General features: G+C 43.0%; 3 long non-coding RNA genes across 5 annotated transcripts in view; 1 reads left to right on the top strand and 2 right to left on the bottom strand.

The window, feature by feature from the left end:
* Gm36297 overlaps positions 1 to 14860 on the top strand; it is a 21408-nt gene extending 6548 nt beyond the window's left edge. The window contains exons 2-4 of the long non-coding RNA XR_387468.4: positions 3941 to 4108; positions 13177 to 13255; positions 14185 to 14860. This is a non-coding gene — a long non-coding RNA (predicted gene, 36297). The remainder of the gene's footprint in view (positions 1 to 3940; positions 4109 to 13176; positions 13256 to 14184) is intronic.
* Positions 11990 to 25474, bottom strand: part of Gm36139 — an 80787-nt gene continuing 67302 nt past the window's right edge. For 2 of the 3 annotated variants that reach the window (XR_387463.3, XR_387462.1), the window contains exons 2-3: positions 12838 to 12956; positions 11990 to 12325 (exon numbers count right to left, since the gene is read on the bottom strand). This is a non-coding gene — a long non-coding RNA (predicted gene, 36139). Of the gene's footprint in view, positions 12326 to 12837; positions 12957 to 25008; positions 25472 to 25474 lie in introns of those variants that run through there. The other variant, XR_387464.3, reaches the window with a different exon arrangement.
* Positions 17975 to 21450, bottom strand: Gm36077. Its single transcript, XR_387461.2, has 2 exons — positions 20305 to 21450; positions 17975 to 18282 (listed from the first exon to the last, which is right to left on the bottom strand). It is a non-coding gene; the product is annotated as a predicted gene, 36077 (long non-coding RNA).

The raw sequence follows: 25474 nt of genomic DNA on the forward strand, positions 1-25474 counted from the left end.
AGAAGCCAGCCCACTAAGCTCATGAATAACTCACATTCTTACACTGGAAAGCATCCAGTTACCCAGGGACCGAATTCCTGTTTACTCTGAGGGAATGTGGGAGAGCAGCTGCCTGCCAGTAGCTGTGAAGGCAATGAAAACAGCCAGGGGCTATCACAAAGAGGAAATCACAGGGCAGCCTAATTTATGAACCTCAAGGACAGAGATTAATAAGACACTGTGAGAGAGAGCTCAGATGGTGGCTTTGTCTGAAACTCAGAGCCGGAGCTGATAACTCCTTAAAGGTAAACTGTTGGCATGAAGAGTGGAACACTGTGGTCTCTTAGCGCTTCCTAATATTCAGTATCCTTCCATTGATTTCCGAGTTAGGAAATGCAAATATATTTCATTGTGATGGCCTATTCTGTTATAGCTGATAGAGGGAAATTCAAAGTAGAAAAATGTTGGGGATGAATGCTGAGAGTCACAGACACAGCCAGGGTGATTGGCTCTGCCCTGTGGGTTGTGAAATACCTTCTGCAGCATCTCAGGGGCTCAAAACTGCTTCAAAAATACAAGTTTAGAACTTAAGGAATTTAAAGAGAAAAATAAGACCACCAAAATGAATGATCCAGCCAAGATGAGCTCACTATTTAAGAGGTATACAGCTTAACAAATGATTTAGACCATATTTAATTGTGTATTAAATTAAAGACCTGTATGAAAGTCTTAGAAAGAATAAATTCTTTCTTAAGACAAGTGAGTATGGTAAATTGATGAATGACATTCTAAATGAAAACTAGGCCACCACCAATATCTTCTACATTATGGCGCGAACAGCCATTCCCTGGCTCAGGACTCCTCCCCTGTGACATCCTTAAGACCCTATATCACCAGTTATATAGCTGGGTGGTGTCTTAGGGTTTCAGTTGCTGTAATAAAAATACCAAGGCCAAAAGCAACTCTGGCAGCAAAGTGCATCTTTCAGCTTACAGCTCTACATCACAGTTGAGTACTGCTTATTGGTTTGATCCTTGTCAAGCTTATAGCACCCAGGACCTCCACCCCAGAGTGGCATTGCCTATAGGAGGCTAGCCCTACCCCACGTCAAACATCAATCAAGAAAATACAGGCTTGTCCACAGGCCCATCTGGTGGGGATAGTTTCTCAGCTAAAGTTTTCTCTTCCCAAATGACTCTAGCGCATGCCAATTTAACATAAAACTAGCCAGCACAAATGGAGTTTATAAAGAAGCCAGCATTGAAGTGATTTTCCCTGCTCTTGCTAACATTTAATATCAAGGCTGTAACACACTGGAAAGTTGAAATGTGTGTCCCATATGCCCGCTCTCGGAAGGCTATGAGGAGGCTTGCAATGTTTTCTTAGGGAGCCTGAGAAATGGCCTGCCAGGTCCAGAATCCAGACCCTTTATCCGTTAGGACTTTAAATGGAGTTAAATGGAATGTCACAGTGGTGCTGGGAGGTTGGGGAAACTGCAGATGTTGAGAACAGGAATACATTACAGAAGACAAGCACCCAACCAAGTGTAACACTGAAGCCTTCAAAGAAGTGATCAGATGCCATCTCACTGGTTTTGAAATAATAAAGGCTAATCAAGCAATTATTCAAGTCTCTACATATTATCTGGATGCTATGTAAGTTAGCCTCCGATTTACTCAATGCCTCCCCCTTTCTTTGCACAACTCCCCCCGCCACCCCCCTCCAAAAGGAAGATACTTTTAACCAGATCACAACCAGAAAAAAAACAAATGAGTTTCCTTGGTAGGAAGCAATGACATGGTGAATTATGTTTGGGAGCCTGTTCTTGTTTCTCTGGTCTCTACCTGGTGACAATGCCTCCAAGGAACACTGAAGAGCATGGTCACCCTTATCGTGACGTTTAGACCCTACAAACAACCTAATCTTTATTCGGAGCCTCTGTGGACATCATTCCTGAATCCACCTTGACTTTTGATAATGTTAAGCCGTTTGTTTGTAGTACTGGGTTATGAGAGCTCTGGGAAGCAGGAGTTTTGTGTCCCAAAGAGAGAACGCTTACACTTCTCTCTTGTGGATAGACGAAATAGGTAGGCAAATAGAAGAGCAAGTAGAGAGAGCCAATAGGCAGGGAAAAGAACGAGCCAGAGCTCTGTTTAATGACCTGGACAGCCAGACATGAACCTGACCTTGAAACAAAGACTCCGGTTATGGGGATATTTTGTATTTTGAGGGTCACTGGATTTCAGAATATAAACAGTGCCTGGTATATATAAGGACCACAGTAAATGTGTTGCTAGAAAAAAATGGATGAGTGTGTGCATGCCTAGATAGGTGAATGCTACTTGTGAGAAACTAGAAGGAACCCCCTCCTCCCAAAAAAAAAAAAAAAGGAAAAAACCAATTCTCCTACATCACCACTTAGGCAGGAATAGAGCACACTTCTTTGCTAAGTCCCCATCACTGCCTTTCTCACAAAGCTCTTAATGGATGAACTGATTTTGGAAGTCAGCCCTTCAGATTTCCTTTTAGAAATGTGTTTGTTGTTCAGCATAAATTCTTTGCTTTAATTAAAAACTTAAGGAGAAATATTTTAGCTGAAGATGTAAAAAAAAAAGTGTAAGATTAGAGTAGAGCGAAAGAAGCTGTTGTGAGAAAAATCTCAGTTCACTTAGAGGACATAACTAGATAAAGAACGGAGTAAGAAAGCGACACAGACAAACCAGAGAGACTCAAAGCAGCGGTGGGGCACTGAACTTACAAAGCCACTACTGTAGGTGTCAGGCAAAGCACACACGGGGAGACTTGAAGAGCACTCCGTTCTTTCTACGTGTCCACTCTGACTGGCCTTTTCTTCCAACAAGTTCCTTGGAAACCACAGAGCACCTCGGGGACTGGTGTGCTTACTGCTTCCTGTCAGGTCTAGGATAGGATCCCCTTCATTCGCCTTCTGTGTCTGCCATGTCATTCCCTCAACCTCTCTGTGTCTCAGATTTCCTGTCTGCACACTGAACTACTACCCGGGCAGAACTACCTTACATATAGCAGCTCAGCAAAACACTTGACTTCCAAATAGAAATTCCACCCACACTTCTGTCTCATTGGGCCAACACTTAAGCATTTAACCAAAAGCTGTACAAATTCAATAGAGAACTTAAACTCAGCCTTCTCAAAGTTAGCTCCCGTATTGTTCTGGAAAGTCTTCTTCGTTGTATGTTTTGAGTTGTCTATCATTTAGAGGTCTAAGTAAGTTGGAAGCTAATTTTGGTGGAATTACCACAGAGCTTTCTTCCTCCACTTTTAGGGTGGGTTAGAGTTGCAACACAAATCCAAAGCACACAGAAGTGCCTGAAAAACACAGAAGTGCCTGAAAAACACGTGTAAAATTTTACAACTGCATGTGAAGAGAAAAATGGGTTGTTTTGAACTTATTTCAGAAATTTGCTTGCCTGCTTCTTCATTTGTTCATTTATTTAGTGCTGTGGCGTACTTCTTTGAAGATATTTACATTTTTATATACCCTCCCAATACAAATAGGTTTGATTGCTAAGTATCTTATGCCATTAAGCTTTTTTTTCTAATGTTTCTTCATTTTGTTTATTGGTACACATTTTTTGGATGTTTAAATGTTTGGTCTGTTAGTAGCAATTAAGAAAGAAATAAACATTGAATGTCCATAAAATAAGTCCATAGATGTAAATGTCAGAGGTAGAAACGACTCCCTCTGCAGACCAAACAAAGATGAGATTTTTAAATAGCAGGGATGTCACAGAGTCTTCAGATACAATACGTTTAAACTAGTAAACTGAAATAAACAGATCCGTGCATGCACAAAAACATTAGAACCTTACATCTGAAGAAAAATGTGAAAACCTTTTACTATTGTGCGGGGTGGGGGTGGGGGGGCGCCTATACCTCGTTTCCTCTGGCCAATAGACACATGGATATTGTTTGTTGCTTTTAGAAATATGTGCATGCAGTGGATGCCAGGCTACAGCTGAACAAAGCCGGTGCCTTGTGCTGGAGATGGAGCACACACAGTGTTTGCCTTGTCCCCTGACATTCCAGAGGCCACCCACATCCACGCAGTCAGACTTCTTGGAAAACTGCTCTGGTCATGGCCCAGTGCTCAGTAAGTATTCCGGGGCTTCCCGAGGCTCAAGACTGCAAGGCAGGGGTGAAGACAACCATAAAAACCTTTCCCGTGACCGATTTCAGGGCACCAGGGGACTGTAGTGAGCCAGCAAAGAAACGGAAATCCCGCTCTCTCTTCTCCATCCACCTTTCCCACTTCCTGCCAAAGAGTTCAGTGAGTTTCCCCGAAATCAAATCTCCCACTAGGCTTGTGTCCTTCTGGAATATATAACATTTAGATGTTCTTTAAAGATAATGAGGTTTCCTTTTTCTCTTTTCTTTTAAATTTCTTTATTATGCATACGGCGTTCTGCCTGCATATATGCTTGCCAGCCAGAAGAGGGCACCGGATCTCATTATAGGTGGCTGCGAGCCACCATGTGGTGGCTGGGAATTGAACTCAGGACCTTTGCTCTTAACCTCTGAGCCATCTCTCCGCCCTAATTTTCCTTTTTCTAGAGATCTATTTTTGTAGGTCAAATCCAGGCAAGGCTCCCACATCTCTCATGAACAGCGACCTGTTACCTCAGGAAAAGTTTAAAAGGAGGGATGCAGATCCTAAATCAGGGAGGTACGAGGTACAGATTAAACTACATTAACATTCCATTTCACTGCGGTCTGAATGGCTGCCGTCAGGAATACCAACAAATGACAGCAAAGCCTGGCACGGATGTGAAGACAGGGAAATTCCTTTTACAGAAACCAGTTAGAGGCTTTCTCAGAGACACATATAACCCAACTACAACATTGCTGGGAGTACACCTTAAGGCTTCTTAGGTATATCCTATATTTATATCTTAATACAAAACCACTTACACACCTGTATTCATTGATGCTCTATAAGTAATAACTAGGACATGGAATAAACTTAGATGTCCAGCAACTAATGAATGGATAATGAAAATGTAATAAATATATTTTATATATTATATATTTATAAATTATATATTTATATTGATACATTTATATATAATAAATTTATATATAAATACACAATATATTACATATTTAATATATTATATTCTAATTATAATTTATATATTATATATCTGTGTGATATATTTTAGATATTTATATGATATATAAATATATCATACAATATATGTATATAATAATATATACAGTGTAATAAATATATTTTATATATTGTATATAGTACTCAGCTGCAAAGAAAAATTAAAGCATGAAGTTTGTATATAGAGGGATGGAGCTAGAAAAATTATGGAGTGAAGTAACCCAGATAAAAAGACAAATTCCACGTGTTCTCTTTTATGGGAACCTTAGCTTTAAAAAGTTTCTTTTGTTTGTTTAATATGTTATATGTGTGCAAGCTAGGAAATTAGAAATGGGCCACTGACAGAAAAGGGATGAACTGAGACTGAGGGAGAACAGAGTAGAGGTGAATGGGGTAGGGCAAGGATGCTAGGGGGCAGAAGAGCTCAAGCAGGCAGTCAGTGATGCGATGGAGAGATGATGCACCAAGCAAAGGCTTTTCCAAAATGAAGTGCACATGAAGAAGCTACTTGGAAACTAGTGATCTTGTCATTTGTAATCTAAGTGTGTGTGTGTGTGTGCATATATATATATGTATGATATACATACATATATATCAGGTAATAGTAGAACTATGTAATAGCAAATAACAGAGGAAGAGAATACTGGGCTAAAGTTTGAGTTGGTATGGCATGGGAATAGGAAAGTGGGAGACCAAAGGGCAATGGTGGGTTAACGAAAACTAATCCTATATAAAGAAGCCTTATGAAACCACACTGGTCTGTAAGCTAATTAGCAATACAACTTTTAAAGGCAGTTTACACAGAAGTATTGCACATTAATGATTGACACTACTCCAAGAAGCCATGAGTTACTAAATGAAAAGTCTCAGTATCAGACATGCTTTACTCAGTCTCAGTCAGAGAGGCCCCAAAAGGCTCCAAAACAATACAGACTATTGCCTGCTCATGGTTGCCTACCATAGCAACATGGTAAGAGCTTGCTGAAGACACCAAACATTTTGTTTGCAGGATACAGAGAAGCCAGCTCTAAACCCGTTCAGGAAACAATTTCAGCTAGATAGCTTTCCTAGTGCTGGAAGGTGTCACACAGGAAGCTGGGGGAGAGAAGACATCAATGGCCTGCTTGCTACAATATCAACATGATAGGCAAGATGTTTCCACAGCTGCAATAGTGGCGAGACAGTTTCTGGTGGTAACCAACCACTCTCTTGATTGGGCTTGAAGTCATCTCCACAACAGGAGATTCATGTTTGATACTGTAGGCATCCTTTAAAAGCAGGGCTAGGGAAGTGACTGGTCCTACAGGAGAATCTATTTTTTTTAAGTGGTTCTGTTGTCAAACTGACTTCTAAATATGTTTATATCCATAGGCTTGCATTATTTCAACCTCGGTTAGAGAAGTTTCTTATTGTCCCATGTAGTGGTTGATTAAGAGACACATGATTGTTTAAAGTCCTGAAAATACATGACCATGAATGCTCAGCTGTAGAGAGGACATCGATACCATCTCCTACAGGAGGGATGGAAGAGCCAAAGGATGGGTTGGAGTGTTGTGAAATGGTCTCTGCATTTGACATGGCTATTAATACAGATGCTGTGGTTACCTACGCAAGGCCAGCATAGGATCAAGCCAGTCAAAAATCCCAGCCCAGAGAGGAAAGGGTTAAAAAGTCCCTACCCCTAGGGGCTATTGATCTTAAATGGCTGTTGGATGGGGGAGAGTTACTTTTCTTTCAGAGTGTAGTGTGGCCACTGGTGGGTTCTCCATGACCCAGTGAATGACCTTATTCCTGTGCACATACGGGCAGCATTAGTTGGATTCAGATAGATATAGAGAGAGGACATAAAGTTTAGTGGGAGATTTGGTGGGGGCAAGGCTCCTAGAGGGAGTTGAAAGGGGAAGTGAGGGGTGAACATGATTAGTATACATTGTATGTATGTATAACAATTTGAAAGAATAAATTAACCAAAACAGGATAGAAGCTAGATTCACGTTCTCCTTTGGACCTTGGGTGCACACAGTTGAGTGAACACTGACTCCATCCCCACAAGCTATGGCCACAGGCTTCTGCAAAACCCTGCCCTCAGTTAATTTCTTTCCTCTTCATCTTTTCTCTTCCTCACTTCCCTCCTCCTAGGAAGACACTATTCCCAGTTCTTTAATGTGGGTCAGATAGGGATGCATCTCAAAAAGCCACACAATACTCTGTGTGTGTGTGTGTGTGTGTGTGTGTGTGTACATATACACATACAAATATACACATCTTAATTTATATGACTGATAGACGATTGTTTAAATTCTTCCTTCTCCTCAACACTGATCTCTTAGGTGTGTCCTATAGGTCATGATTTCCAGCTACAATGGAATATTCTACTCCATCCCTCTCTACCCTTCATTCATTGTCAAGGAATAGATAGTAGATTGTCTGCTACCTCAGACAAGTATGGGTTCAGCATTCTAACCTATGCTATCTGGTGGGCTCCTATAGAACAATAGACAAGAGCAGGTGCTTTGGCTCAGGTACAGGCTAGGTTTGTCCCTATGCTTAGACTGCTTTTCCAAATAGCAATGCCGGTCAGCATTCCCTTCAATAGTATTACTGTAAACAGGATTTGTTATCACATAGCCCTCTACTTTCTGTCAATCTCGACTTTAAATCTATAATTCTCATTCCGTTAATTACTAATGAAATTGGCAGGCTTTAAAAATACTTGTTAATTATGTCTTGGGGAGGAAAACAAAGCAGTTTATTCAATACAGGATCTCGTATCTGTTGTGGCTGCTTAAACTAGTTTTCTACAATGAAAAGAGATACTGACACAGTAGCGTTAGTTTCAGTCAACAGAACAGGTACATGAGACGGTGATGTAAGAGAAAGAGTGAGCATTGTTCCCACTTCCAGGGGTGTCTGTCCATGGTTAGGGGGTCCCACTGCTCTGTGGTGAGGTAGAGCTTCACGGCAAGGCCTTGTGATGAAATGAAGCTGCTCCCTTCATGATGAATGGGAAGAAAGAAGAACAGGAGATGCTAGGGTCCAAATACCTCTTTCCAGGGTTCACTACCAGTGGTGTAATTTCCTGCTAGGAGGCTCCACATCCTAAGATGCCGTGATGTCCCAATAGTCCTGGAGTCTGAGTGCTATAAGACAGCAAGCTGAGCAAGCCTGAGTGAGCAAGCCAACAACCAGCTTGATGTATCAGGACCTCTGCTCCAGTTCCTGCCTCTAGATTCCTGCTTTGAGCCTGCCCTAACTTCCTTTGATGATGTACTACAAGGTGGAAATGTAAGCAATGTAAACGCTCTGCTCCCCAAGTTGTTTTTGGTCATGGTGTTTTATCAAAGAAATAGAAACTCTAAGACAGACATTCATCGGGGATTCATCTGGGATCCCAGGTTCTTTGCCTTTCACAATGTATTTGATCTCTGTGTCTTTTTATTTGTGACTTCTGAATGGCCTTTTAAATCACTCTTCCTCCCAGTCAGCTCCAATAAGTGCCATAATTTAAGTTTTATCATCTCTTCAAAAAAGCTTTCATTATATTTTATAGTTGTCTTGCCCACATGTATATTTGTGTAGCACATCTGTGCCTTGTGCCTGGAGTCTCTGAGGCCTGTGGAATCCCAGAAGAGATCATTGGATCTCCTGGAACTGGAATTACAGATGGTTGTGAGCTGGAACTTGAACATGTGAGTGAATTGAACATGGGTCCTCAGCAAGTGCAGCCAGTGTTCTTAACCATGGAGCCATCTCTTCAGGCCTCGAGGTTTTCTATTTCCTACCCAAGATAGGTTAAGCACCGCCTGACCATTATTGCTTTCTTACATAACTCCTCCTTGTGCTTGTCTTCCATATAGTGCTCACAATTTTAGACTCAGATTTGATCATTTCAATTCCTAAAGTATTTCACCTTATCCCCCTCATCTGATGACACCTGAGAACCTTTACGCAAAGAAAAAAAAAAAAAGGAGCCCCTTATAATAAAATGGTGAACCCTCCCTATAGCTTCAAGTCTCAGGATGTTTTTCCATTGCCCAGTTTCTTCATTGACTGTTTCTTCAGTGACCAGATAGACAGTCTGTTTTCTGTTACTTTGATTTAATACCACACACTAGTAAGTTATAAGAAGAAGAGGCATATTTGGCTCACACTTGTGAAGACTGGGAAGTTTGAGATTTTTCAATACATCTGGTGTTCCTGCCTCTAGATTCCTGCTTTGAGTTCCTGTCCTAACTTCCTTTGGTGATGTACTTACTTGGGGAGACTCTGATGAGACCTGTGGCTGCGTTTGGAGTCATATCGTAACAGGGACTGAGAGTCCTTCGTGCAGGTCTTCTTTTCATAGAACATTCATCCTTCCATTGGATAGGGCCTTGCTATGTCTTTTATTTTGCCTAATTTAATTTCCTAAGGTCCTCCTTCCAAATACCACAATCAGAGTTACAGCTAACTCACAACAGAGATTACCTTTCAGCCTGATTTTGATAGCACTACTCATTCCACGGCCACAGAGCACTGGGAGGAAAGCTTCCTCAAACTCACTCAGAGTATAAATGACAAAGCAGCCAAGGGCACAAAGTATTAGTGGTAAAACAGAAGTAAACTGCCTTAAGAGCCAATGAAGGGCACCCGATCCAAAGGGACAGTGGCAGCACCGGAGTTGAAGTTGCAGCTGTAAGGGTTGCCCTTGGAGCCAATCAGTGGAAGCACCCTGAGAACAAGGAGAGAATCCAAAGTCATGCAACTCCCAGGTGACCCGTGGCTATGCACTAAGGGTTGGTCACCAAACTTAAGACTGATTGGGAAAGAGATCGTGAAAAATGAATCACAGCCCAGAGTAATAATTTTTTCTTTTGTTTGTTTGTTTTTTATTGGTTATTTTACTTATTTACATTTCAAGGGTTATCCCCCTTCCCAGTTTCCCCTCTGCAAACTCCCTATCCCATTCCCCCTCCCCTCTGCTTCTATGAGGGTGCTCCCCCACCCACTCCCAATTCATTGCTTTAGCATTCCCCTATGCTGGGGCATCAAGTCTACACAGGACCAAGGGTCTCCCCTCCCATTGATGCCAGATAAGGTCATCTTCTGCTACATATACAGCTGGAGCCATGGGTCCCTCCATGTGTACTCTTTGGTTGGTGGTCTAGTCCTTGGGAGCCCTGGAGGGGGGATCTGGTTGGTTGATATTGTTGTTCCTCCTATGGGTTTCAACCCCCTTCAGCTCCTTCAGTTGTTCCACTAACTCCTCCATTGGTGTCCCCGTGCTCAGATGGTTGGCTGCAAACATCTGCATCTGTATTTGTCAGGCTCTGGCACAGCCTCTAAGGAGACAGCTATATCAGGATCCTGTCAACAAGCACTTCTTGGCATCCCCAATAGTGTCTGAGTTTGGTGGCTGCATATGGGATGGAGCCCCAGGTGGGGCATTCTCTGGATGGCCTTTCCTTCAGTCTCTGCTCCACTCTTTGTCCCTGTATTTCCTTTAGACAGGAGCAATTCTGGGTTAAAATTTTTGAGGTAGGTGGGTGGCCCCATCCCTCAACCAGGGGCCATGCCTAACCTCTGGATATGGTCTCTACAGGTTCTCTCTCCCCTTTGTTGGGTATTTCAGCTAATGTTATTCCCGTTGGGCCCTGGGAGCCTCTTGCTTTCCTGGCATCTGGGACTTTCTGACGGGTACCCCCAGTCCCCCATCCCCCACTGCTACACACTTCTACACAGAGTGAATTTAAGTGAACGTTGTATCTCTTTATAAGACCGAAATACTAAAACTATGTTTATCTGAGAGCCCCAATCTGAGGTGGAGTGATATTAAGGACAAACGTAGCTAGAAAGGAAGCCCACTTCTGTTCAGAAAAGGGGAATCAATAATTCAAATCAAATGATTACTTTCACACTTCTCTATTCTTAGAAACTTGAATAACAGCCACTGAATAACATATATTGGCTTTTACATCAACATTACTTCAGCTTGAATAGGAGTGGCCCAATCTAAAGTGTGAGGCCTCTAAAAACAGAATCTCAAACTCTAGAATTCAGCGTGACATCACTTTAACAGAAAAAAAATGCTAAAATCAACCTCCAAATTTATAATTACACATCAGTTGAAATTCTGTCCTGTTTCCCCTACCCCAAAATTATACCTAATATGATATAGGTTTAAACAAACCAGTTCCTTCCTCATAGAAAACCCTAGAAGTCGATTATTTAACATTGATGTGGAGCTCCAGGGTCCAAAAGACTAGATTTCTATTCACAAGCTTCCTTCGTTTCCCATTCTTGGAAAAATAGAGAAAGTAGCATACCTTTACCCATAGTCCACTCTCCGGCACTTAGGCACGTGGCCACGAATTGCTTCAGTCGAGATGGGAAACAGTCTTTATTCTCAGCAAGGTAAAATCCAAAGCTATTGCTAAGAATGGAAACGAATACTGAAGGGCAATTAATAAAAATATCACCCGCATGTGCCTCAATTTCATTCCATAATTGTCACCAAATGTAGTCTCCTTCTTTCTACATTTCTTCAGTATTCAGAATAGAACCAAGCTCATTCTGCAATGGAGCCATGATATATGAAGATCATACAACACACTATACTTTCCAGTTTGCTTCATTAAGTGAAGATGGTCTTTATCAGCAGCTCAATGTAAACTCTCCAAAATGGATTATTAAGAATAAATCCACGGCCTGAGATGGCTCAGTGGTTAAGAACACTGACAGCTCTTCCAAAGGTCCTGAGTTCAAATCCCATCAACCACATGGTGGCTCACAACCATCCGTAATGAGATCTGACGCCCTCTTCTGGTGCATCTGAAGACAACTACAGAGTACTTAGATATAATAAATAAATAAAGAAATAAAGAATAAATCCAAAAATGGCACAGTTTAATGCGACATAAAATACATAAATGCAAAAAAAAAAAAAATAAAAAAACTTCCAGAAGGATTTATTGGCAGGCTCAAATACAAATCGGAATTTGCATATGCATGGCAGAGAACTTCCTCTCTATTCCTTTTTAAGTATCTTCTAGACGCACTTCCTCAAACTGCTTCTCTCTCTTGCCACCACAGTCGTGCCTATCAAAGTTCAGTTGCAAGCAGTTTCTTAGATAAGTTGAATCTTACAGACTGTTCTGAGTGTCCTCCGTGTGCGCCCCTTTCCATCTCTCTTCGGTGTTCCAGTGGGAGGCAAGGCAAGGGCTGGAGGGGAAATGAGACATGGGCGACAGTAAACCAAACGTGGAGTGGTAAGACCTTTGCATGGATATGTGAATATAAAACAAGATGAATGCCTAACTGTGGGATGCCAGAGGAAAGTATGAGCATGTCCAACCATGTGTCTCTGATATAAACTTCATTATCATCTTGGAATACAAAGCACATTATATCTTCTTTAGAGAGCCAGTGGACCACTGCTTGCTCTGAACTCTGCTTGCTTTCAAACGAGAAAGCAAAGGGAAACTGTCACTGCTAGCGTGGCTGCTCAGCAAGCACACATCGCAGTGACTGAACGTCGTCTACCTCAGTGGTTTCCCTGCCGCACTTGTCTTAGAACACAGACACATATTCGGTTGCCACATCTAAGACATTGATTCTGGTCTTTCTAGGTAAACCTCCGCCATACCTGAATATTACAGATTGTGAAACTGACCTGTAAGCCTGAGGTGCCAATTCTACACAGTTTAAGGGGAAGTTTGGAGCTTAAGCCTCACCTCTGCCCAGTGGTGATATTCCAGCAACACTGAAACTGGAAAATGACTCTTTTGCAAGGTTTCACACCTGATCTCAAACCTCTGCTCTACCAAGAGCTGTTGTTAGGGGCGTCCTGAACCTGTTGAGTAACAAAAAGTACAATGGCACAGTTATTCTTTCCCCCTATGTATGAACCCATCCTGAAATTACTTTGTGTTTGTTGACTTCCTGGTAGAAGGAAGGATAATTTTTAAATTTTGCATTTGGCTATTACTTGATCTAGACCATTAAAAAGGCATATTAGGCCACATACGTGAGGCTGTCTCTGGAACTGACATGAAATACATTTCCTTTTCTAGGAATCTACATGAGCAATTTACCTCCAAAGAAGAAAAGAACTTGGAAGTCATTTTCCGGAGGACAGGGTACACGAAGCTTGTAAGTTTTGGCATCGCTGGGATAGAGGAAGTGTGATGACTAAGTCAGTGTGCTGCTGTTAGGGAAAAGCATGTTCTAATGTGCCACCTGCAATTTCATCTCATGAGCAGCAGCTTTCTGATCCAGGACAGTTTTTATACCGTTTAGAGAAAGATAGAGACTAGCTACGTAGAACTTGGGCAACAAGAGAATGAAGAACTGCTAAGGGAAGATGCTGAACCTGTTAGAAAGGCTGCCCTGGATAAGGAACTCACAGCAGAGACAAGATGAGCTTGGGGCACTGCTAAAATATCATAAAGTGTGAGTAAGTTCCAGAGGGTCTACAGGCGAGCAAGAGATGAATAGCTTCTCTCCAAAGAGGGTCAGGGGAGGTGATAAAGTTTGGTTGTCAATGGTTAAGGATAATCAACAAAGACACAAACCTCTCCCTGGCTTCTGCTCGTGGCTTCTCTTTTTGTTTGGAGTTTGGTAGATGCCTTTAAAAACAACACCATGTCCTTTAATTCTGACAAGTATTCCACACATTGCTAGGCTAGTGAGAGCTACCTAGTTTTGCACTAGTGTGAAAGTGAGCAACTCTACAGTATGATCTATACTCTGTTCTTGGTGCCCAAGGACATGGAGTAGTGCCCGAGATATCTGGAGATAGTCTCTCACCTCATAATCAATCCCATAATCCATTGCAGTGTAACTCAAAGACTCAAAAATGGATTTGTGTTTGTATGATTTCCCCGCCTCGTTTCTCACATTAATGCTGCCACTAACAAACACCTAAATAATGAATAGTTTATTTTTTTTTTTAACTTACTATCTGGAGTGACCTAGGAAACTTTAATAACAATCTTGTATTTTTCTGAGAAATAAACTTATTTATAATGATTGTCAACTTTCTTCGTAAGCCTGGTTAAAAACATGTTTTGCTTTTCCAGAGAACAATGAATGATCAGCAATCCTTGATGGTGTCCATTTTAGAAACGGAATGAAAACAAGAGCCATTATTGAGGAGTTAGAAGGTAGAACAAACTGTCTTCCGTTGAAGTCATCATTGTCTTGTAACGCTGGCCCTCAGAAGTGAGAGACCGGATAAAATACAACAATAATTATTACAAGTAATAAGGGGAACTATGTCCAAGAAATGACAGTTTCAGACGGACGAGTCCATTTGAACAATCAATAACACTTCAATGCTCCTCTTAGATGATATTTTGTGGTTATAGCTTATGGTTAGCATTCTCTTCACATCAAAGGACTCACTTTATTGGTTCTCTGGAGATGTACAGGAGTTGGAAGAAAAGAACTAAACCGCTGCATTGACGTCGACTGAGAGGACGGTGAAAAGTCGCCTTCTGTGCCTACTCTACCTTTCACAAACACACCCTTTAATAGAGTACATTTGAAAACAAGTTGCAATCTTACTGCCGCAAAGTATCTAATGAATCACCAAGTTATTTTGTTAGAATTGCTTCAGATGACTAAAATATCAATTTGCTTCTGATTGGAATCCAGACAACTTGGTATCAAAACAATAATTAACTTTCTTCCCCACCGCCTTCCCATTTCTCTTTTTGAGACAGGCTCTCACTCTGTAACCCAGGCTAGCCTTGAACTCAAACCAATCCTCCTGCCTCAGCCTTGTGGGTGTTTTTTTTTTTTTTCATTTATGGGTATGAATGTTTTGCCTGTGCCCCATGTGTGTAGAATATTCATGGAGGCCAGCAAAGGACATCTGCAACTAGAGTTATAGGCAGTTGCGCGCCACCATGTGAATGATAGCAACCAATCCCCAAGTGCTCTTAACCATGGCGCCACCTCTGCAGCCCCAGTCTTGGTTATTTTAAAGAATGTGTTATTTATAAGCACTTAGAAATATGTATAATGTATTGTTTATGGGTTAGGTGTGACTAGCTTTCATGTCATGAGCAGAGAATATGAATAGTCTGCGCCAGGCATAGAAATATATGTCTGTTATTTCAGGACTCAAGAGGCCGAGGCAGGAAAATCACAAGCTCAGTGCCAGTTTGCACTATATGGTGTGAATGACATTTTGTTGGAGGAGCTGCACTTTTTATAAGGCTGATTAAGTGACTAGAACTCCACTATTTGTAGGGAGGTTGGAATTCTGCAGACCCAAAGCCTCAACTTTAATATGGGCTACCTTTACCACTTTTAAATATCAATTCCTTGCCTGCTTCTGTATCTATGACTAACAGATAAGTCTTTTAAAATGTGCAAAATTGACAGACTACTAACTGTCAGCAACCAAAAAACAATAAGAGAGTCATCAAATAGCTCACCTCAGGCCTATAGACATCTCCCTGCTTTTACTGTAACTTATCTGATGTTTCCACTCATATATTTCAAGACTCTAAATACTAAAGAGAGGAAAAAGGGAGGAAGGGGAGGGGGAAGAGGAAAGGAAGGAGAGGAGGAAGGGAGGGGAGGAAGAAGGGAGGGGTGGAGGAAGGGAGGGGGAGGAGGAAGGAGGGGGGGGGAAGAAAAACCAAAAGAGCAAAGGAAAAGGATATGCACGGGGAGTGTTTCTGGGTCTGGATAGGGCCCTCTGCTTGGCTTTGCTCGCAAGGGAAGCCTAAGGCTGGCAGGGAGTTTAGAACTGTGCTCAAGAAAATGAGAGAGACCTGCTCTTTTCCGGGAGGTCTTGGGCAGGAGAGCTGTAAGATCCTTAGGAGATGAACACAAACCATACTTGTAGGGGCATCTCCTTTGACCTCACCTGGGTCATTGTTTCCGACAGCTTTAAGCCCAACAGTGAGAGATCTGACTTTGGGTCTTTATCAACTATTTAAAATATACGTGCTCAAGTGGATATAATATTCGTAATTAAATGATCACCCGTGTGCGTGCTTTCCAATCCAGAGACTGAAGTAGCATAAACCAACAAAGAAGTTTTGTGTGTTTCTGCATTAGACAGAGAATCCATCTTTATTACACCAAAAAGAGTTTATGGAATGACTTTTCTACGGTGGCTTCCAAAGTTGCTGCACTGTGGAAAGGCAGAAATGAAAGTCACACTCGAGGGTTTTCTGTTCTAGCAATGTTTGTCTTCATATCCTAACAGTTTGTTGTTGTTATATTATTGTTGTTGTTATTGTTATTACTATTATTAGTTTTACAGTGGGTGTGTTTCACAGTCTCTCTCAAAGCACTTTGAGATCTAAGGACAGCCTTTTCTCATTGTCCCTGTCGCCATTTTTCAGTGCCCTCTTTGTCCTTCTTCTGTCCTCCCCATCCTATGAGTCTTTTCTAAAAACTCATAAAAATGAAAGTTTTCACACACCCTTCTCTGCTTTGGATGTGAAACCTGGGTTGGCACGCTGGCGACGCACGGCTAGTCTCTACCAACAGTGGCCGCTAGAGGGAGACTAAGAGCTTGCTCCTTCCTCGTTTCACCTGTTCTTGTTTGCCTTGGCAATGGTCCTCCATCCTGCGATGAGCGATTGGTTTCAGCCTCCTGCTTTATTTCCAGAATTCTTTGAATGTATTTGAATGTGGTCTGTCGTAAATACAGATGCTAGCTAGCATTGCTGGGAAAGTTTCCCAGCACCCCAGAGCCCCTCAGACACAACCCCTGCTGGCTAGTGTCAATCTCCCACCCCAACGCCCAGGATCCTAAAACTAAGGGTATGTGAAGGGAGAGGGAGGCATTGGACACAAAGCTCCGGATTCTGGTGTTAAGAGGCAGCAGCTTTTGATAACTCTCCTTTTTTTTTACCTCCGCACCTCTGTCTTCCGCTTTCCATCTCTCCGGGGACTCACCTAGCAGCTCCTAAATCCTCGCAGTCAAATAAATAAATAAATGTCTTAAGGCAGCTTCTTCTTTCCGGGGTGGATCTTTGTGATTCATCACTGACCCCAAAACGACCTTATTTTGGTGCCTAAAACATATCCTCTAAATGACTAGTGTGCATGGGATACAGGCTCAAGGCAACAGGAGAATGGCCCACGGAAGCCTGGCTCTTCGGAGCTCTGTGCTCACCAGAGCTGTGTTCCAGCTGCATTTACTTCATCTTTCCAATATAGTCCTGGTACTATACCCCCGTGCTTCTTGCCAGCTCGGAGTCCACCCACATGTTCCTCTTGCCTGGAGCTCTCCTCCAGAGGCAACTGGTTCAGGCCTACTCCTTTTTCAAATCTAAACTCACTTATTGCTTCTTAGGAGGAACTTTGCCCAAACTTTCAGGGTGAGACCCAACGTTTTCATAGCACCTTGCAGCTCTTCTAAAAATAGGGTTTAAATAAATAATGGACGGCTTCACTGTTCCGGAACGTAAATTGGGTGGCACCTAAGGTACCGACCATGGTGGCAAGTGACTGGAAAGAGCTGAGCAACCCTGGAGCCAAGATTCTGGGCCTTAGGACTGCGCGGCTCCACTTTGCACAAAGAGGAAAAGAACAAAGCCGGCAGTCTAATGGGAAAGACAAAACTTAGATAGGCAGAGCAGACGGCATTCGGAGAACTCCAGCAGACCTTGTGTGTTATCAGAGCACAGAAAAGGACAACTCCCCAAGGCAAGGACGATAAGAAACCTGCTGGGTAGTTAAGACTCAGAAAGGACCTAAAGGCACTAAAAAGGGCTGGGGGTGGGGGTGTTTAAGACACTATAAACACACAATAAATAAATGATCTACGATCCTTTCTCCACATGTTATTTTAAAAAAGGTGTGTGTGGGGGAAGCAAACAACATCAACAACAAAAAATATTTACATTATGAGTTTTTTTTTAATTGAGATATTAAAGACTTTCTTCCCAGCCACCAAGTAAACACAGTTACCAATTTCTTATGAAGCCCTTGAGGGACAATCTCCAAAAGGGCCAGAGCACAGAGGCATGCCAAGGTCCAGTGTTCCAAGTGGCAGGCCACTGCAGGAGGGTGCCAGGACACATCACAGCCAGTGGCCGCTGTGGGCAAACAGGGACAACGTTGTCAATCCAGACGAGCATTTGTCCTGCAAAGGCAGGCAGCGAACCTGCAACCTGAAGCTGACACAGAGCTTGAGACTCTGGACCCTGTAGATGAAGACCAGAAGCAGAAGAAGGAAAGAATCGGGTTCACTGGCAAAACTATTCAGAAGCAGGGGCTAAGAAATCGCTGGTGGAAATGTGTCCGGAAGTTGAGCCGTTATTGTTAGCAAAGCGGAAAAGGAGAGTCTGGAGGACAGGCTCATAAAAAACCAGGGACTTTTAGAAAAGAACAGGAAGACAGCTGGAGGCAGTCTGAGCCTTAGAAACAGAGCATTAGAAACAACAGCACCAACAAGGTCCTTTTAGGTCTGAACTAAGATGCAAATCAATCAAATTCTCCTGCCGAGTCTGGCACTTGGAGAATATCTATCCTCTCTGCAAACGATCTGAGCTGTTCTTTGGGATTGAAAATATTTTTACCTGGTTGGGCATGGCTGTTTTTTTGTTTTTTATTATTTCCTATCAAGCCTTGCTATTTTATTTAAAATAATTTCAGTCTACTAATGTATAACATAAATGGTCGAATGAAGTCTATGAGTATCTGTATATCGCTTTTGCAAAAGTGAAATTCTATAGTCTGTGCTGAGATTTGCTTGTTTCCTTGGTCTTTCTTGTAACAATGCTGGTCTTGAACCTGGGACCCTACACATGTAAGACATGAAGTCTGCCATTGGCTGTGTCCATGGCCCTAATATGCCGTTTCATTTTTAAAGATTTATTTTATTTTTAATTTAAAGGTACCCTGTCCTAGTTAGTTTGAACATAGAATTCATTGTTATCAGCCATCATTATCCTACACCACGTAGGATAAGTTCTGCATATGTGCAGAGGTTAGAAGATTGTGTCAGATTCCTAGAGCTGGACATAAAGGCTGTTGTGAGCCAAGGGGGATGGGTGACCAGAACTCAAGTCCTCTGTAAGAGCAGTATGCCCTTACAACTGCTGATCCAGCTCTCCAGTCCCCAACACCAACTTGTTTCCATTGAGTACCATGTTTGAACTACTCTGACAGCAATTCATTTCATCATTAGCCATCAATTTTCAAAACTGAAGAAAGAGAAGTCTAGAGGACCGACTGAAACCATCCATTGACGATCCAGAGGAAAGAAATCACTTAGCAAAAGCACTCACTAAGCATCCAGCTTCATGTAAGGAAGCAATGTGGGCCACGACTGCCAGGAACTGACTCTGAGATACATACAGTGACTCCTCGGAACCATCACTTTAGAAAAGGCTTATTCCTAAAACTGTTTTAGCACGGCTCGCTCTCTGAAGAGCAGTTTTGAATACATCATTTGCTATTTCAGAACAATCCAACAAATTACCCAAATCAGCTATTTTCAAATATGTTTTGATTCTCAGTTGGCACGCAGTAATTGAGCATACTTAACGGGCTGCCGTGTGGCACTGCATAGATGTGTATAGTGTGTAGGGATCAGGTCAGGGTAATTGACCCTGCTCTCAGACATTTATCATTGCTTTCTGTTAGGAATATTGAAATTCCTTCTGCACTAGCTATCTGTAATATGAAATCAGTTATTACCAGCCATCCTCCTCCTACTGAGGTGCTGAATATTAGAGGCCATTGGTCCTATCCACCTGTACCCTTCTACCACAAACAACCCTCCCTCTGTCTTCCCCTGCTTCCACCCCTTCCCAAGTTCCAGTGACCACCTTTCTACTCCCTACATCTCTGTGATCAGAGACAGGGTTAAGCTGAAGGACATTATACTAATGAAATAAGTCAGGTGCAGGAGGGCAAATTCCATTTCGTTCTTACACACACATGGAAGCCAAAGGGACTGCTTTGGGTTGATGATTAAGGTTGATAAGCATCTCTCTACCATATCATTCCTATTTACATTTTTAAAAATTCCCTCATTTCTTCTACTCTCAATTCACAACAAACTTTACTAAATAAAGATTCAGGCTCTGCTCCCTCTACTTCTGCACTGAAACTCTGATTTCCCAACGTACTCCCGTCTGTCTGGATTCCAACTTTCATTCTCCCTTGAGAAAGATCCCGTCCTCATCTTTCTAAGCCCCCCCGAGAAGTTTCACACTAACCACCTCTTTCTCCTCAACATGTTCTCTTGTCTTGGCTTTCATGACTCCGCCTTCTGCTTTTCCTTCAGAATCACTGGCTGCTCTTTCTTAGGTTCTTTTGCCAAACTCTTCTGCCACTTTTAAAGTTAAATGTCCAGGAAAAAAAATACCATCTGTTCTCTCTCTCTGAACTTCTGCCTTAGTTATCTCTGTGCAACCCAATGGCTTTAAAGGACACCCATATGCTAATGATGGTGAGGGCTGTGTTTCCAGTGTGAACCCACCCATTCCCAAGTTCCAGGCTTTGTATTTTGGCAACTCTATTCAAATGTGTAGTAGAACCTCAAACTTAACAGGTCTGTAATACTCCTACCCCACACCCTTTTCAACAATAACAAAATCCTTTAAATTTTTCAGTTTTTATTACATCGCTCACTTAGATCACCGTGGGATACCCACATACACTCTTTCCACCACTCTTTTAGATTCAATCTCTCCACCTCTCAAGAACATATTGATTTCCTAATTGCAGTAGGTGTTTCCCCCCTCATTCTTGTGACAAAATACATAACAAGAAAAGATTTCAGGGAGGGAGTGTTTTGGTACAGTGTGAAGAGTCACAGTCCATCACTATGGGGAATGCATGGCGGCAGGAAGACTGGCTATTTACACTGTATGACCAGTGTGGGAGCAGGGGACAGGGACCAACAGTGGTTGCCATGAGACTGTAAACCCTCAAAGCCCACCACTTCCCTCAGCAAGGTTCTACCCAAAAGTTCCAGAGTCTCCACAAATAGCGACACCAGCTAGGGACCAAGTGTTCCAATACATGAGCCTGTGAGGACCCCGCACATTCAAATCATAAACTTCCTAGTTTTTAGATCTGTCCCGGTCCTTCTTCCCATCACTAACCTCACACTTTAAGAAATGTTTGAAGATGTCTCTCTCTCAAGACTCTGCATTCACCAGCAATATGATCTGAAAGTGACTAAATTTCTCTAAGTATCAGTCCTTGTCCATACTACAGTCATGCCATGGGGGGTATAAAAGAGATGTTCCCTATAGCCTTGGGCATTTGAACACTTGGTCCCCAGCTGGTGGTGGCATTTGTGAAGGATTATGAGGTGTGACCTTACTAGAGGAAGTGTGGGACGGGGTGGGGGGGTGAGGGTGTGGGGGTGTGGGGGGTGTGGGGGTGTGTGGGCTTTGAGGTTTCAGAAGCCACATGACATTTCCAATCAGTTCTCTCTGCTTCCTGTTTGTGAAGTGAGATGTGTATTCTCACGTGTTGCTCCAGCCCCAAGCTTGCTGGCTGTCTGCTACCTGCTCCCTGTTACCTGTTGCCTGCCTGCCTGCCTGCTGCCTGCTGCCTGCTGCCTGCCTGCCTGCTGCCTGCCTGCCTGCTGCCTGCCTGCCTGCTGCCTGCTGCCTGCCTGCCTGCTGCCTGCCTGCCTGCTGCCTGCTGCCTGCTGCCTGCTGCCTGCTGCCTGCCTGCCTGCCTGCTGCCTGCCTGCCTGCTGCCTGCCTGCCTGCCTGCCTGCCTGCCTGCCTGCCTGCTGCCTGCTGCCTGCTACCTGCTGCCTGCCTGCTGCCTGCTGCCTGCTGCCTGCTGCCTGCTGCCTGCTGCCTGCTGCCTGCTGCCTGCTGCCTGCTGCCTAACTGCTACCTGCTACCTGCTACCTGTTACCTGTTACCTGTTACCTGTTGCATGCCTGCCTGCTAACTGCTGCCTGCCTATCTACCTGCCTGACTGCCTGTCTACCTGCCTGACTGACTGTCTACCTGACTGCCTGTCTGCTGTCTGCTGCCTGGCTTCCCTGCCATGATGGTCACCGACTTGTATTCTTCTGGAACCATAAGCCCCCAAATGAATCCTTCCTTCTGTAAGATGCCTTGGTCATAGCATCTAATCACAGCAATAGAAAAGTAACTAAGACAACAACTTAAGTTATTTAGTTTTGAAAATTAATGAGCTGGATATGTGTATACTTCTGAGAATAAAAGTTGAAATTTTTAAGTTTAACCAGGTGACTTTTCTGGACCAGCTTTGGATAGCAGTATTAAATTCTGAACAAAATAAAAACTGCTTTCTGAAGGCACCAAGGAATAACTGAAAAGGAGACAATTAGTTGAGGGGTGCAGATATTTAGAGGACATTAACAAGGAGTACTTCTCATTTGTCAGCCTTGAACTTGAAGGCAGTCTACCACTTTGTGCAATACTGTACAGATGGAACCCGGTGAGGGCGTTCAGACCTAAGACTGAAGAGATCAGAAGCCTGGGCTTGTTGGATCCACATTGCTGGAGAGTAAAGAGGCATCCACGGGATGTGACAGCCACAAACATCCACGGGATGTGACAGCCACAAAGGCAGAGCCACGGTATCCGCAGATGTGTGCTGCCCAAATCTTTGGCTGACTCGTGAGCAGCCCATGTACAGGGCAGATTCTCAGCAATCAAAACCGACTAACTTAGAAGCAAAATGATGTCATAAGCAAAATGATGTCATAGGCAAAATGACATCATACTCTCCCTCTACTGTTCCCTGTGCACTGTGGGAAAGAAAAGCATAGAGCAAAATTAACAATTTTAGTAAAAGTTTTAGACCCAGCTTCATTGTTCTCAAATTCAGTTGGTAAATAACACTCTTCTAAAAATGGAAATGGGACCCAAAACATATATGAAGTATTTTCTGTACATCCAAGACACAATCCAGAATAGTGATTGTACAATGAAATAGGAGACCATGAACCATATCAAACCTGAAGATGATCAATACACTGCTGATCCAGCTCCTAAAAGCAGCTATTTGCCTCTGTACAAGATTACAAAGAAAAACATTTTCATCATAAAGTTCAAGAAAATCAGGCAGAAAGGAAATCTATAACAACAACAAAAAAAAAAAAAACTAAAAGAAATTCTAGATTTGAAAAATATAAAAGAGAAATTTTAGAAAAATTCATGAAAATCGACAGCAGCAGGGTGTCAATGGTCAGTTAGCAGCAGGTAGCCCAACCTGAAGAAAGAGAGAGAAAAGACTGAACACCCATAAGGCAGTACTGAAAAATACCAGGATGCCCAAGGGGAGAGGACAGAGACAGGGAGGGTGCTCGAAGCCTGTCCTTCCTCAAGCACATCAAATGGCTATTCAGATGGATACATTGCAAGTACACATTACAAAAGAGGAAAAGAGGGGGTTCTGAAACCCATGAAATCCCAGATAACTGTTAGTATTGAAGTGTTTGGGAATAATGAGCTTTTAGTTTTCGAAGTGTCAAAAATAGATGGACCAGTAGAGATATCATTTAAAGATCTATTTTTGACAAAGCAAGAATGGTAAAAGGCAAACTATGGAATCTGTGATGGGCACAAGATACATCGCTCCACGGTCTTCTCTTCACTGGCCGTTTTACTGTTTGAAAACTTAAACTCAGTAATACATTTATCCACTTTTATCCAAAATTTGCCAAACAAATAGTCCGGGGGCGGGGGGTGGCGCTCACTTCCAAGGGTATAAAGAGATTAATTAATTGTTATCGCTCAAGCCATTTTTATCTTTTTAGACAACGGGGAAAGTTAAACTTGACTCACCCCACAATCCCCACCCCCACTTTCTATGCAACTGACAGAATGACATTGTGGAAATGTCACCCTAAACCTTTGAATTCTCTTGCCTTAAAGGCCCTAATAACTTCCTAAGCTCTCAAAATAAATTGCATTCTCCTTACAGCCTGCAGGCCTGGATCGTCAGGACTCCGAGGGTCACCAGACAACCCAGCTCTTTCCCACCCACCGCTCTGTGTTGCCTGAGGTTCACCGCAGACCCCCTTCCGGCAGGTCATCAGTGTGCGACCCGCCCTCCCTCGGGAGCTTTACCTCACCGTGACCCACTTTATTCACAGCGCTTCTCACTCCGCACACCCATTGGTTAGTAATTGCTTGCCTTTTGTCTTCCTTCACAACTAAAGTTCCATAAAGGCAAAGATTCCACCCTACCCCCATCCCACCCCAACCCCACCTCCGTTCTTGTTCACCGTGGCTTTTCCAGGGCCGGGTAGTCAGCTCTGATTAGATATGAAGGATCCTGCCTGATATATTAAGGTTAATAAATTGCAGACTTACTACTGAAATCTGTCTACTGTGACTTCTTTTCTGATACTAAAGAGTGAGGAGAAACTAAACTGCCTGATTTCAAGCACTCTGGAAGTTTCAGTCTAGAAAAGCTAGAACGCAGAGTGTGCGTAGTAGTCGTTTCCGGCAACGGAAACTCCCCAAAACCTGTCTTCCCATTGTCTTCTTTGCCATCCATACTCATTATTGGTAAGTATTTACTGTGCTCATTAGCAACGAGGATTTGCCTAACCTCCCAGACAGTCTGCTTCTGAAGCCTGACATTTTTTGAGCCCTCAATCTTTCTACTCTCATCTCTGTATAGGTCTGGGCTTTGTCGTTCCTGTTTGCACCACGGCATCTGAGAGGCCAAGTTCTCTCGTGCAACCCCCTGGTTTCTACTCTTAAGAGTAATCCTTGGGAGAAAGCAGTCATGTTATTTCTCATCTGTGGTGTCACTTCCTCAGGAAGGAGCCGGGTCTCCTTAGGTAGACCCTCCTCTGCCTCTGCAATGTGCCCCACCCTCTTTGTAGGAGATCTTTGCTTTGGACAATGTTCCTGCAGTGCGATCCATCAGGCCTAACAGACATGGAGTGGCTGTTGTTGGGTACTCACCAGAGAGGACTGCTCAGACAGGCGTTTAAGGAAGTCTTTATTAGCTGGCTGGCGACTACACTGAGTTTTAGGATCCCGGTGTAGCCCTTGCCTTCCTCAGGGTGAGCTTTTAAGCACAAACCCCAGGAGGGGTCTCCTTTGTCTCTTCTTCCTCTGTCCACCACTCCTAGGTCCATTCCCCCAATCCCACCCCCACTAGCCCTGGGGGGGGGGGGGCTTCTCTGTCTCCCCTTCCTTCAAGGTATGGATGGAGTTTTGCTATGTTCCCGATGTCAGATTCTCCCTTTGTCCTTTGCTCTCAGATATTTTTTTCTGTTTCCTCCGTTGACGCTGTCCTTGGCTGTTTCATCCCAGGCTTCTGTAAATCAGCCACGCCCTGCCCGACTGCCCCTTTATTCTTACCACCGAATGCTAAGTAGCTTCAAGTTCCTAAACGTTTGGTAAATAGATATTAGATAGATGAATA

Source organism: Mus musculus, chromosome 1, assembly GCF_000001635.26.
Source record: "Mus musculus strain C57BL/6J chromosome 1, GRCm38.p6 C57BL/6J".
Taxonomy (NCBI): Eukaryota; Metazoa; Chordata; class Mammalia; order Rodentia; family Muridae; genus Mus; species Mus musculus.